Genomic DNA, 15,756 nt, shown 5'->3' with positions numbered 1-15,756 from the left:
AATGATTATGTAGGGTCCATATAAGGCCTAATAGATGTATGTAACCACAATTAGTGGTTACGATGGAATGGATTCGAAAGAGTCGAAAGTGATGAATCAAATGACAAGATAAGAGTTATGAAATTTAAAAGATCAAAAATTGAAATGTAAGAATGTGAATTAAGTAAACGCAGACTAATGAACCATTATATAATGAAAGGCATGTAATGGTGTGAAAAAGAACGACACGAAATAAATAATGGAACGTAGAGAATTAGAAACTTGAAATGCATGATTACAAATGTTGTAATCAAAGGTCGAATTATGTGTTATATTGAAAGCTTGTGAATTATAATTTAAGTTCCCGTACTTCTCGGAAATGCCCGTTTTATGTTCTTGTCAAGTTATTAGAAGATATAATAAGTTATGTAGAGTTACGTAGACCATTAGCGATAAAGTAAAATTTAGAAAAGTTGGTATCAGAGCCCTGGTTTGAGAGAATCAAGTAAAAGGAGGCAAATGCTTGAACTCAAACCGGTGTGCTCTCGTGACCAAGAACCCGTACAATCCAAGACTCGATCGAGGCCTAAAGGCAAAAGCAAATGTAAGTATGTGTTAGGTTATGTATTTGAAGGGAACTAATAGTATGTTATGTGCAAGGTAAGCTTAAGAATTGGGAGAGGATGATCCGTGAATGCAAAATAGGATGAACGCTAAGGCGGGCAAAGGTGCAAATAGGCAAATTAACCCCAGGTACACACTACTAATATGCATGAGTACTGATGTCGAAAGAAAGGGAAAGGGTCTCTTGGGGGAGTAATTATTAAACGAAAGACAATGATGTGGTCTTGGGGGAGTTTTAGAAATATGCACGAAACTGAGACCCATTTCTCGGGCATAAGGCGATGATTACATGAAGGCACGAAACTAGTGTGTGAATTGCGCACCTGGCCAGTACGCAAGAAGCATATGACGTTCGTGAGACCGTGGCAATTATTGCAGGTATGTCCGGTAGAACTGGGTAGCAGGTGGGCGCTATGTTGTAGCGAATGCGAAATAGCAAACCATTGCGGATTTGGTTATGCTAACGAAGGTTATGAAAAGTTATGCGAGTCGACCGGTTCTAGCGAACAAGTCAAATAAGAATAAGCTACCATCTGTTTTGAACGAGTGATTTTGAATGCTCTAATGAATGCTAGAAGCTTAATCCGTTATACGGAATGAAAGAAGAAGTTATGTTAAAAGCGACAAACCCAATTATTTGGGTAGTGGAATGTGTATGCTTAACTCTCGTTGAGAGTGTTTATGCCAAACCCAATTATTTGGGTAGTGGAATGTGTATGCTTAACTCTCGTTGAGAGTGTTTATGCCAAACCCAATTATTTGGGTAGTGGAATGTGTATGCTTAACTCTCGTTGAGAGTGTTTATGCCAAACCCAATCATTTGGGTAGTGGAATGTGTATGCTTAACTCTCGTTGAGAGTGTTTATGCCAAACCCAATTATTTGGGTAGTCGAATGTGTATGCTTAACTCTCTTTGAGAGTGTTTACGCCGAACCCAATTACTTGGGTAGTCGAATGTGTAAGAAAGAAGAAAGCTCATATGTGGATGGAATTAAAATGATGTGATTATGATTCGACAACTGAGATGACTAACTTTAAAATCTTGTTGCTGAAGGCAGGTAAAACTTTAAGTTTTTGTTAAAACACATGTAAGGAAGAAAAGGTACGAAAGATATGTTTGAAGCCGTTAGATGGATTCAAACATAGAAGGAATGAAGGGTATGGATGTTACATTTAAATCCGTGGGACGGATTTAAAACATGTACCTCGATACGTATATATATATAAATAACAAGAATGATATATTAAGAAATGGCCATGTATTGACCTGTTATGAATAGGACTAACACACTAATGTCTTAAGAAGGAATTGATAAAGTATTGAAGTATAAACGAGGTCATGTGATAAACATCATGTTTAAATAAAATCGAATGAAGTGTGTAAACCCCTAATTTTATAATGAGATTGGCAGAAATCATGATGCAATGAATCTACCGAGGACGGTAAAAGAATGCTCATGAATGAAAGCTCATGATACCAGATGGAAAAGATCAACCCTGTTAAGATACGGATTCGTGAAGGAGCGAGTCAACTCGGGTTGTTACACGTTGGTCGGTGCCAAATTAGCAAGGTTAGTAAATGGTTTAACTTGTGGATGCTAAATAGAAAGTTACATATTGAATGATGTTTCTATGTGAACTGGTGGTACTGAAATAAATTAGTACCACCAATAGTATACATTGGAATAAATTCCAATGAACGAATCGCTAGTGATGATGTATGCTAGAAACTGGCGTTATAAACTGAAAACGACACTAATAAGAGCCCTGGATCAGATTCTGACTTATAGGTGATTATGAAAGAAATTTATTTGATTTAAGATCGAGGGACAATGCGTACAAATACGTTTATGCATGAATAAAAAAAAAAAACTTGTGCTAAGATCCTGAATGCGTCGATATTGTATTAAGCATCGTGAATGAATAGATGAAAAGGTAAGAGTAGAAGTGGTCTAGTTGGAATGAGAAAGGTTTCGGGGACGAAACCTCCTTTAAGGGGGGTAGACTTGTAACGCCCCAAAAACCGGTTATCAATTAAAATAAATGAAAATGAACAAAAAGTAACCTAGTTAATGGGTTATGATAAGAAATAAGTTAAAAATTTGAATTAATGCTTAAATTAAATACTTATCAATTTAGAAGGGGGTTAATGTGTAAGATTTTAATAATTAGGGTTTCATAGTGGTAAACCCACAAACACACTCCTGTGTGCGTACCTGGGAGCGAACGAACAGAAGAAACAAGTGTGAAAACCCTTGTTCATGCTAATCTACTCAATTAATCAAGAAATTCAAGTCTAAATCAGTTGCATGTCTCAAGATTATCGATTATCTATGCATACATGGTGAAGTGGTAAGTTTAATTTTTGAAAAGATGAATTCTAGAATAAGGGTTTAAACCCAAATTCGATTTCTTGTATCTATTGTGGGAAATCTGAGTTAGAAATGCTTCCTAGGACAAGAATCATGTGTGATTTTAGGTTGCATGAAAGAATGTAGTGAAAACCCACTATGTGAAGTTTGTGTTATGAATATGAAGATTATAGGAGTGATGAATATATGTAATTTGGCAAGTAATTCAGTTTGTAGTATCCGAATGCTAGATAAATTGATATTGATTAAAGGAATTGTAAGAATTAGATTGAGTAATGATGACATATATAGGATGAATTAGCAAATCGTGCTTTGGATGCTTGTACACTATGCCTTGTAGATGGTACGCACGCAATGTGTTCGATGAAATGCCTAAGTGAGTTTAGTTATGGTTTTTACATGAATACTTGTTAAGTCGATGTAACTTCTTTATGATAATGGCGTATGTGATTACTAGACACCATAATGAACTATAAGGAATGTAAAAGTAATGTTTTTGAAAGCTAAAGTATGGTTTGTGTTAATTTGATGATTAGAGGAGAAACCCGTTAGTTAGGGTGAAGATGATGACTAGAATCCCCACCTATGTTAAAGTCTTGTTGAAAAATTGATATATTATGTGGGTGTGATGAAATATTGTTAGATGAATTAGGAGAAATATGATGATGTTATGTTTAATGTTCATTTGGAATGATATATGATGATTAGTAGTAGGATTTGATGGGTTACGTATGAGTTTAGAAGATTTATGTATGAATTAGTTGTACGCTATGCTTAAAAGGTGGTACACATACCAAGCGTATGATAAGATATATATAGTGTCGTCCGTATAGTCGATTATGATGTTACGGGTATATAATGATAAGTCGATAGTTAAGTATGGTTAATAGTTGACTCTTGAAAGTCAACTAAGTATAAGAAACATGATTTGACTCGTTGTCGTAAATGTAGGTTGATGGGAAGTCGTATGGTACATGTTATAGCAATCCGTGTTAAATGTAATGACATGATGAGTTACATGAGTTTAAACGTATACGGATATGATTATATGAGTTATGTTTGTTAGAAATGATTAATGAAGGTTAAGTGTGAAATATGTGATTGATATGATTGTTATCATGTACGAATGCATATGCTAATAGGAGTGTGATCTTGATGAAAAGAGAGTATAGGAATCATGTCAAGACGGACTCAAGCATGAAAGGATAACGGGTCAAGAAAAGGCGAGGAATCGGATACGAGCACGGACGCATAAGGTAAGTGATTCCGTAATCACTTCTTAGTTGTTCATGTAATGTTATATGCAATTTAATTATATGTGATAATTGAGGTGAAATAGGAATGAATTTTATGATGTCAATGAAGTATTAAACGGATCTTAGTTTTGATCCGAGCAAGGTAGGTGTGACTAAGAAATTGTAGCTAAGTAGTGGAATTGGTTTCTTATGTAAGGAAATCCTTTGTTATTAAGGGTAGAGCATAGTTGACTAAAATACCCTTGATAGGTATTTCGGGTAAACGACCTTAAAAGTCATTTGGAAGTGAGTTATTCGATTAGGGTAATGTCTTTGTCTATTATGAAAGTAAAGTATAGGGTTTTGTATGTTATAGACCTTTTAATGTATAAATACCCATAACGGGTCGAATAATTCATAAGTGAATAATAAGCCGATAGTGTAAGTTAAGAATTTCCTTAATCCGGATATGGGATTTTAAGTTCATATGATAGAATATGAATTTACAAGCATGTAGGAAGAAACGGGAGGTTAAACGGGTAAACGGTTCAAAAGTTATGCGCGTTTTAGTGCGTACGGACGACGAAACGGAGCTGCAGAAAAATGCAAAATCTAGAGGGCGTAGCCGACGGGCTCTAGAAAATCAGTTTTTGTGCTGACGGGTTAATTACCTGTCTACGGGTTTTTGGGCTACGGGTAAATGCAAGGCCCGTCGCCGACGGCCCTAGGGGCGTCGGTGACGGCCTTCCCAAGTCCCAAAAGCTGAAATCTTGTTATTTAAGTTAATTTATGTACCGTGGGCTTCGGTTTGATATCCGTGGACTACGGCGGACTTTCCAAACATGATTTTGAAGGTTCCTTGGATGTTTATGGGCTATAAAGCTAAGACTAAGACCCACGTTAATAATGTATGATTATGTAAGAGGTACGCGTGATCTAGTACGTGTTCGTTAAAGTATGTACATATATAGATAAGCAAGATTGTGTGCTTGTATGTATTTGTATACGTATGTAGAAGTTATGTAAGCATGTATGTAGGCATACACGTATGTATGTTTATAACTCCAACTGTACATATGTAGTAGGATATGTAGTTATGCTTAATGATATGTATGAGTGTATGTACGTATGTCTAGTTGTAGGAAGGATATGTAAGTATGTAGTTGTGTATGTAGGTATGTATAAGGGTATGTATGAGTGTATGTACGTATGTAGATGTATATGTATGTGGGTATGTAAGTACATATATGTGTATGATTTAGACACATTGAGGATTAACGTTATTAATGGTGTACCTTGAGAATGATAAGTAATGCAGGTACATTTATGAAGCTTCGCCAGGAAATGGATACGCAGATGAAATGCTTGAAGTTTGATAAAGAACGAGATGTGAAGTGTATGCGAATGATCTTGTTTATACATTGTGTGCTAATGTTTTTGAATGTATGTGGTGAATGCAGGTTGTGCGGGTCACGGAGGATCATCTGATGGTTATGCTTATTATGTAATTTTTGTGGACTTTTACTCAAAGTATACTTGGTTGTATCCAATGAAAAAAAAAAATCTGATCTCGCAACCTTGTTTCCACAATTCAAAAACTTGGTCGAAAAATTTTATCAAACCCCACTTATATCCGTGTTTTCCGACAATGGTGGTGAATACATCGGACTCATCCCATACTTTCAGTCCCATGGCATCTCTCACTTCACCACCCCACCCCACACTCCCGAACAAAACGGCGTTGCTGAACGCCGACATCGACAATTGTCGAAACAGGTCTTTCTCTTCTTCATCACGCCAATCTACCCAGTCATTTTTGGTCTCATGCGTTTTAAACAACGGTTTATTTAATAAATTGATTACCGACTCCAATCCTTGAATCAACATCTCCCTTTGAATGATTGTATGGTCGCGCACCTATCTACTCTAAGTTGAAACCATTCGGGTGCTTGTGTTACCCTTGGTTGCGCCCCTACACAACCTCCAAACTTCACCTTCGTTCTACACAATGCATCTTCTTGGGTTATTCCTCATCAAAATCAGCATATAAATGCTACGACCCGCGCTCACATCGCCTTTATCATTCGCGACATGTCGAATTTATTGAAGGAATTTACCCCTATAAATCAACCATGGATCCTACTGGCTCCATTATCTCAGCTGATGAATTCCTCAATATTCCACCCACAAAAAATATTCCCAACTCCAATCTCAATTCTCCTACTGCCACACCACCCACATGCCCATTAATTTCTACTCCACCAATCGTCACCTCCCTTCCCCCCATGCACACCATGCAACCAATAAACCTTCCCACATCTCCTACACAACAATTTACATCAAATGCACCCAACGATACTGATTCTTCTTCTTTTGACTCATCCATCCCACAAAACCCGTCACCCTCAACTTCCACTTCATCCTCTCCTGCCTCCCCATCTACCTCCAACACTGCTCCACCTTCTCCTCAAACAGATACGAACCCCTCACCTCCTCCGTTACCACCCAGAACTCGCAAACCCAACCCGAAATTTTACAACTCCACCTACATCAACTCCACTACTCTACATCCTATACCATCCACCATTGAACCTACAACCCATGCTCAAGCATCAAAAGATCCGAAATGGCGTAGCGCCATGGACTCTGAATTCAATGCATTACTTCATAACCAAACATGGGATCTTGTTCCACCATCATCTCATACACCCATTGGTTGCAAATGGGTTTTTCGAGTGAAACGAAACCCGGACGGCTCGGTGTCTAAATATAAAGCTCGCCTCGTTGCAAAAGGCTTCCATCAACAATATGGAAAAGATTATTTTGACACCTTCAGCCCAGTAACCAAGCCGGTTACCATTCGCACTATCATCTCGACTGCTCTCTCAAGGGATTGGCCTTTGCGTCAACTTGACGTCAACAATGCCTTTCTACACGGGACTTTACATGAGGAAGTTTACATGCACCAACCCCCGGGCTTCGTTCATCCGCAGTTTCCTAATCACGTTTGTAAGCTTCGAAAATCTCTTTGCGGGCTCAAACAAGCACCACGTGCTTGGTATATAGAGCTCACCAACTTCCTCATCCAGTTCGGTTTCCGAAAATCCCTAGCTGATCCTTCCTTGTTTATCTACCAACGCAATGACGTCACTTGTTACTTCATGGTTTATGTCGACGATATCGTTCTAACCGGTAACAACAATGCATTCCTTGAGCACTTTATCACCACCATTGGCAAAAAATTCTCTGTCAAGGACCTTGGACATCTCCATCACTTCCTTGGTATTGAAGTTATTCCCACAGTTTCGGGTCTCTTCTTATCTCAGCATCGTTATATTCAAGATATCTTGACACAAATTCACATGGACGGAGCTAAAGATGTCATGACACCCCTTAGCTCTTCCGATCCTCTCTCTCCCAATGATCCTTCACCTTCGGTTGATGCTACTCCCTATCGTCAACTTGTAGGCTCTTTGCAATACCTTGCCTTCACCCGCCCCGATATCTCCTTTGCCATTAACAAACTATCCCAATTCATGCACTCCCCGAAACAAGCTCACTGGCAAGCTCTCAAGCGTGTCCTACGCTATCTAAAAGGTACCGTGCATTATGGCCTCTTTTTTAACCGTCGATGTCCTCTCACACTCTCCGCTTTCTCCGACTCTGACTAGGGTGGTATTAGTGATTCGGGTAGATCCGCTACTGCATATCTATTATACTTGGGTTCAAATATTATATCATGGCGATCAAGTAGGCAGAAATCCGTTTCTCGTTCCTCAACCGAAGTTGAGTACAAAGCCTTAGCCAACGCAGCGGCTGAAATTTTGTGGGTAAAAAAACCTGCTAACCGAACATGGGATTCACATCGACCAACCGCCAACACTATTTTGTGATAACACGGGTGCAAATTACTTATGTGCAAATCCGGTCTTCCATTCCCGGATGAAACATGTGGCGCTCAATTACCATTTTGTTCGTAACAAGTTTCTACGGGTTTATTACGTGTGCTACATGTCAACTCTAAGGACCAACTTGCAGACATGTTAACCAAGCCGCTAAGCCGAGCTCCCTTTCTGCATATCCGCTCCAAGATTGGAGTCTCCAATGGAGCCTCCATCTTGCGGGGGCGTATTATGGATACCAAATTAACGCAAGTTTAAAATTCAAATTTATTGTATAGTCAAAGTTGTTATTTACTTTCCGTAATCGTATCCTGTAATTTCTCCTTTCCATGTATCACCATCGCCAATATAAGGCATGTTGTATCTCCATTGTAAATATAGTTTTTCACAAAATAATTCAAGGCCTGATAAAATGCTTGAATTTCCGGCTCCACCGGTTTTGATGTTCTATAAAAACTGGTTATATTAAAATTTCGCCATCATAGTCCATTCAATCAGCAATCCACCTTCTTTGACACATAATGAGGTCTTAGCTGTCGAAGATGTCCCCATTACTAAATGGATTCTTAACTTCACTTTTATCTCTAGTGGCATTTTGGTAAATCATCCGATAATACATCAAATACAATTTCACAAGAAGCAAGTTTAAAATGAGCATCCTTACCATACTTACATCCAACACTTTGTCCAGAAAGCTTGATACTTCTAATATTTTTCCCCTTAAATTGTACAAATATGCAATTTTTGACTTTCTCCCCTCTTCTTACATGAAGAATTCTCCCTTATTTGGCCCCCACACGTCCTGATGTGTTAGCAGGGATAGCACGGGCTACGGCTTAACTCCGTCTTCGTAGTGTAAAAATATTCCTCAAGTTCGTCTCCGTAGTATAAAAATACTCCTCAACTCCGTCTTCGTTATACAAAGGATACCCATGATCCAAATATTTTTTGGTAACCCATAAATTTTTGAGCTACTTCCGCCACCGTCACCGCCCCCACACCTATGTGTATGTGTGTGCATGTGTAGTATTTTACAAATATTGACATAAAATTATATGCTATAGTTGAATTGTATTTAAGGGTAATGTTCAAATTTGTAAGGTCAAATATTATTAAGTACTAGCAGACTTTTCTCATTTATCTAGTTTCACAATTTATTTTTGTATATTCTGTTTTTGTAATGTAATTATTGTACTTCTTTTTTATCCCAATTTGACAATTATACTTTGTTTTGATAATGACTTGTGTTGAGATGTTTGAATTGTTAACACACGATATTTTGTTTGTTTTCTTTGAGGTAATGTTATTATGAAAAAATGTCATCAGGTACCAAAGTAATTATAATTTTGATCCGTTTTAGCGGTCTTACTTTATTTTTATGCGATTTGGTAAGTAGTTTTTTTACATGCCATTATCATGTTTCAATTTTCATAATTGCTTTCTACAATTAGTTTTTATTTCTTTATATCATATCTAATATCCTACACACTTGGTCCCAAATCCAGAATGGTCCTAAACCCCTACTATTGACTTGTTTTGAATTTATTAAATTAATGCACATTTATAAAATAAAATTTAGTGTTGCCACAAATTGACCAAAAGTGAATAAAAATGAAACATTGTAAATATTGGTACCGTTGTAAAATAATTATTTATGTGTATTATAATGGGTAAAGTTATCCTATAAATAAAGTTTCCTAAATTTTGAAATAGTACAAAGAAACAATGGATAACAAAATATAACACAATATCAAGAAATATAAGTTTATAACACAATGTCGAGAAAAAAAGATAAAATTAATCAAAAAAAGATACAATTAACCGAAAAAAACAATGACAAAAAAATATAATGTCAAATAAAAAGATACAATGATCTAAATAAAAATTCTAGAAGCTAAAGCTAAAAATCAAAAAACAAAAACCTAAAATCTAAGATCATAGGCTTCGATGAGACGGTTCCAATCCCTCTAAAATAAGTTCAAAATCGAAATCCGTTTAATACTCTTCTACATACAACTTCCTACTTTGAAACCAATGCCAACATATGTTTCAAATTAAAACCTACACTATTAATTTCAACAAGTCTTGTGAAAACCTGTATTGTATAAGCCGAAAAACCAAATTTCATTAATTGAAACTATGACCAATAAGTCCTCCTAATAATAATAAAATTAAATTATAATGAAAATTACCATTACGCATGGCCTTATACCTAATTACTAATCAGGCACCAGCTATTCATTAACTATCTAGTTTGTGGATATCAATATACCCGTTTTATGGTTTTGTGATTGAAAATTCTTTGCTAAGATACTCGTTACTCGAAACTCAATCTCACACTAACATAATAAGCTCAATCTCACACAGAAAAGATAACATAAGCTTCAGAAAACAAATATAAAAAAACAATAATAATATGACACAAATACTAACGACTTTAACGTGTGTGTAATGTGTATTAGTTAGGCTCAGAAATCTTAGTTTCACCGATTGCATATATAAAAGCCATCACAGTTTACTAGGACAAGATCTTTGACATCATAGCTTGTTTACAATAAAAAAACGACAATAGTAAAATTACCAACCTTAAACCCATAAATTAATATTAATATACTATCAATTAGCAACATCTGAAATACATGCAAAAATATATTAAGGCTCAGATATGACACAGCTGCAATAAAATTGCCATGCCATATGACGTGTACCATCATAGCCAAGAAACCCAATCAATACGCCTATTTTCAGATGAATATAAAGCCACCTTTATCAAATCCTTCGTCCCCAACAATATCACCATAAGACAAACACACCGTAATATGCCCAACGTAAAACCAAAACAAACCATGTACCAACATTTAGCCAATGAGACAATCCACAACTTCAAAATGAAGCCACTCACCAAATCAATCCAAACTTAAATACCAAACCAACTTACAACTAAGTCAACCTAAGATACAAGCCACACTTTCATAAACAAATACCAAAGCTCATTGTACAACACCATTGCACAAACATGTTGCTAATTGATAGTGATATTACCCATAATTGCATAAACAAACAAATGCCACAACATATTGCTAATTGATAGGATACAAAAGTACACAAATAGTCCAAAGATGGACATTGTCACACCCCGACTGATGGTGGAAATATCAAAGTAAGACAAACGAGATTGTTCAAAACATCATAATGTACTAAAGTGAAATAATTTAAATAAACCAACTTCATTTCATTCATATTCTCAAAGTACATTGTTTGAAAGGAAAAATACTAACAATTTGATCAAGACATAACCTACAAGTAAAAGATTACATAAATAAAAATTCGGGTGCGTTTCTAGTCCACCCTAAGTAGATTCCGCATGCATCAAAGCTAATTTCCTGTAACATGTATTAAAGTATATGTCAACATAAAATTGGCTGGTGAGCATACACGTTTGGACTACATGGTACATATAATAAAAGTCTCAAATCCAACATGGAAATTGTATACTAAGTTTAACAACATACTAGCATGTATAAACTAAGAGTCAAACCAAAGTGTCCACTAGCATAGTCTCGTCACCGAGGTAAAGGAAACCGTAATGATAGAATACTTAACAATGACCACAAACGGGCGGTGTGCTACTTCTATAGCATTATACATGTTAAGGTAAGTTTGCAAAGTTAATGACAAATAGTATGCATTAAAGTATAATCTAGCATGTATAAACCTAACATATGACAAATAACATGTTTGGTGGATTGAGTGTTTGCATGAGTTTGATTGTGTGCGTTTTGTGAGTTTACTAAATTATACATATTACACCCAAAGTGATATTAAAGTGAAAATGGGTGAAGTATACTCATGGTTTGCGAATGCTTTCCACAAAAGTGAGCTTAGATGTGTTGGAAGGATGGAGCACCGAGGTTATCCTATAACGGATAAACAAGGTGTATGGGTATGATGAATTTAGAGTTGGAAGGAATTCGGAAATCTAATGGTATGGAAATATATTAAAGTCTATCTTACTTGAATACTCATTTGGACACCATTTTTTTAGTGTTTTCATGAGTAAGACACTCATTGGAAGCCCAAGAGAAGAAGTTCAAGACTTAGATAGATCTCCGCCACAACACATGACATTCAACCATGGATTGGTTGATATCATGGTTTGGTTTCAGATTGAATATCGTATGTACACACACACACACACATATATATATATATATTATTTAAAGTCCAAGTTATAGATTGTCATGCAAGGGTAGGATAAATCCTTTAACCTTGGGATTTCACCAATACACAAATCATCACAAGGACGATTTGAATGGTCATGAATGAATATAAAGAACAAAATGAAATCATCTAATTCACCAAAACAACACTGTGAGTTAAAATAGACGAGTGCATTCCAAACATGGATGGTGTTTGAAGACTTGGTGTAGTTTGTTCACTTTGTTTACTTGAAAGTTGTTTGGTGACTTGGATGGTATGAAAGTAAGCTAATTAATACTAAGTAATCTAGTGAGGTAGGTGGAATCTAAGTTATAGAACCAAGGTTCCATTGTTCACGCCATTACCATAACTCAAATCTTTCAACATTGCAAGTTAAAGACTTGGTTCGGTTCCTCTCACTTTGTTATATTATGGAGATTACTTAGAGCATTCACATTGGATCCTATATATTAGTATATTCTATATAATATAAAGGAAGAAATAGAGGAAACAACAAAAACACTACTGCATTGGAATCTCTATAATAGAGAAAGTTTTATATATATTAAAGTAAACCTCTATATTTAAAGGCTCATATTCATGTCTCTATATTTTTATTGTGAGTGTGTAGGAAAGAGAAAGAAGTAACAAAATATGTGACTGTGAGTATGATAGAGAAATAGATAGAGAGTTGGATGTGAGAGGTTTTTGAAAAGTAAACTTAATTTAGAGAAAATGTGTTTTTTATTAAATTTATAGAGGCTCCAATATGAATGCACTTAGGGTCTTTGAAGCATTAAGAAGGAGGCATATGAACCTCATGCTTTCTGGAATAAACCTTAACTCAAGTCCCTCAACATGAATATTAGTTGGGATTCGGTCTGATACATAATTTCCCAAGAAAACAAAGTACAAAAGAATAAGTATGAAAGTTTTAACAAAACTCCGAAAAAAGAATCATAACTTTGGACCTCAAAGGGTGATGTAACAACTTTTTTTACCTTGGTAAACATGTGGTAACACTCCTAGAGGTTGTCCAAGTAGGAGGAAAGTAAGAAAACAAGAAGAAAAAAATGAAGAAACAAGCTCAAACTTACTTTTTGGACTTAGAATCTTCTGCCCAAAAGTGGAAGATTTCTTAATGATTTGAGAGAGTTTGGGGGAGATTATAGAGTGTGGAAAGTGTTTAGGAGGTGGTAGAGGCTTATATTTATAAGTGGAGATTAGAGTTTGGGAGTTAATGAAAGTGGTTGGGAGTTAGGACATTAAAGAAAGTGGTTAGGGAGATGCAAATTTTCATTTTTAGTCCTTGCACTTGTATTATTGATTTTTTTATGCTATAAACTCATTGTTTTGCATGTTTTTTGTATTTTAAGGTGTATGCAAGTATGTTATACGTAAGAAACACGTATGAATGTGATTCCGAGAAAATATAATCTCGATTTATGTCTCAGTTTTTAATTAAAACGTGTATTTCGCGATTTATTACGTATTATGCATGTATGATTAAACAAGGTTGATATAAAATACAATTTCCATTGTGATCAAAGTCTCAAGATTACAAGGATTGAAATGAAATGTGAATACAAGCTTTCTAAAAATAGAAGTATGAAAAATACGGAACATTATAGACACAAACAACCGAAGCTTAGAACCTTTAGTCGGGTGCAACAAAGTGCCAAGCCAAAATTAAAGTACCATCACAGCCACGCTCGGATATGACAAGCCAAGCATCTTCATAGAGACAAAACTAACAAGCATTAACCAAAAAGGCCTTTTATACATACATAATACATGTTGTCCCCAAATAGGTCTCGGATGAACAAACATGTACCATTTTCATAGACACTAACGCTGGAACAAAGAACCAACTGCAAAATTCATCAAGACCAACAAATAAATAGACTGAGTCGGTCTGAAATAGAGCTTAAAAAATAGTCTCGGATGAACAAATAAGTATCGTCTTCATCGACACTAAGTATGGGATAAACACATACACCTGCAAACTCCATCAACACTAACTCAAAAAACAACCCAATTGCAATAAACACACTCATCAAATGTACAATCAACGAAGCATAAACAAACCAATTAGGGCTTGCAAGTGTAGCAACCCGCTTAAAAACACCCATAATAATAAAAACACCACACAAAGCCACATGCAACTACATCAAAACACATATCTGGAAAACAAATCCCAAAAACAAAGCCCAAATAAGCTAACGATGGCGGCCAGATAAACCATCAACCACGAAAAAACCAAACATTGCAAACCCCAAAACAACACAAAGACACTAATCCATCGATCAATGTAACCAAGTAAAAAGTGCTCATCAAATCAAACCAAAACATACAAGTTAGGAGTACGATTTCTAAAAATGAAAGCAGTGGCGGTGAGGTAGTTGTACAGCGGTGGTCGAAAAAAGGAGAGAGAAATGGACGGAACAGAGAAAAGGTGAAGCTTCAAAATGAAACTAGTTAGCAAAGAAATCCAAACTTAAATACCAAACCAACTTACAACCAAATCAGCCTAAGATACAAGCCACAAAGGCTAAACAAACACCATTGCACAAACATGTTGCTAATTGAAAGTATATAAATTGTTAGATGGCTGATTGACTCAGAGTAAGTTAAGACAGTAAAACATATATACTACTAAAAAATTTGGAAATGGTGAAGTGAAACCAATATTTTCAACCCTTAGTAACTGTGTTTTCCTATTGTGCCCCTGACCCCCTTTCTAGGCTTAGCCTAGTGTACCCCTTGAGCCCTTCCAGACTTGGTCCAATTTATCAAATACTAACAAAGTTATGAAAAATATAACGTGTGTTAAGGTGTATCTGTCTTTTGTATATGGTAACGGATTTGATTATTACTATTCTGTTGTCTTGTTGGGTTACCGTATGCCCATATGAGAAATTGGGAATGTAATGAATCATTACTTTGTGTTGTTTGCTAGGAAAAAAAACGAAGGAATAAAATCGGTGGTGGTGGTGGGTGGTGGTAGCAGCGGTTGTCACACCCCCAAATTACCACCTAGGGTATGTCCCTATGGGAGGTGCAACGATCCAACAAAGAGCCACCAATCATATCAAACACAAGTTATAATGTATTGAAATACCCAATTGAGAGAAATATATCGTTTGAAAAGTTAAACCAAAACCAAAGTATTGAGCGGAAGCATAAATGTATAAGCGTATAAATGTATGAAAACCAAATCAATATAATTGTTTATTATGACCACAACCACTCCAGCAGCATCAGACGGCAAGCTCCCAAGTTCCTTCAATAATTACCTACAAGCATGTAAACAAGTGTGTCAGACTACGCTGGTGAGTTCAAGGTTTTGTTAACAAGTTATGTTACTATATATATGTTAATGCGATTCAACGTTGCGATACGATGTTGCTCATGCTAGATACCCTAGGGAGTGTGCCCATGTGT

This window comes from Helianthus annuus, chromosome 16 (genome assembly GCF_002127325.2).
Source record: "Helianthus annuus cultivar XRQ/B chromosome 16, HanXRQr2.0-SUNRISE, whole genome shotgun sequence".
Classification (NCBI taxonomy): Eukaryota; Viridiplantae; Streptophyta; class Magnoliopsida; order Asterales; family Asteraceae; genus Helianthus; species Helianthus annuus.
This window is presented reverse-complemented; position numbering follows the sequence as displayed.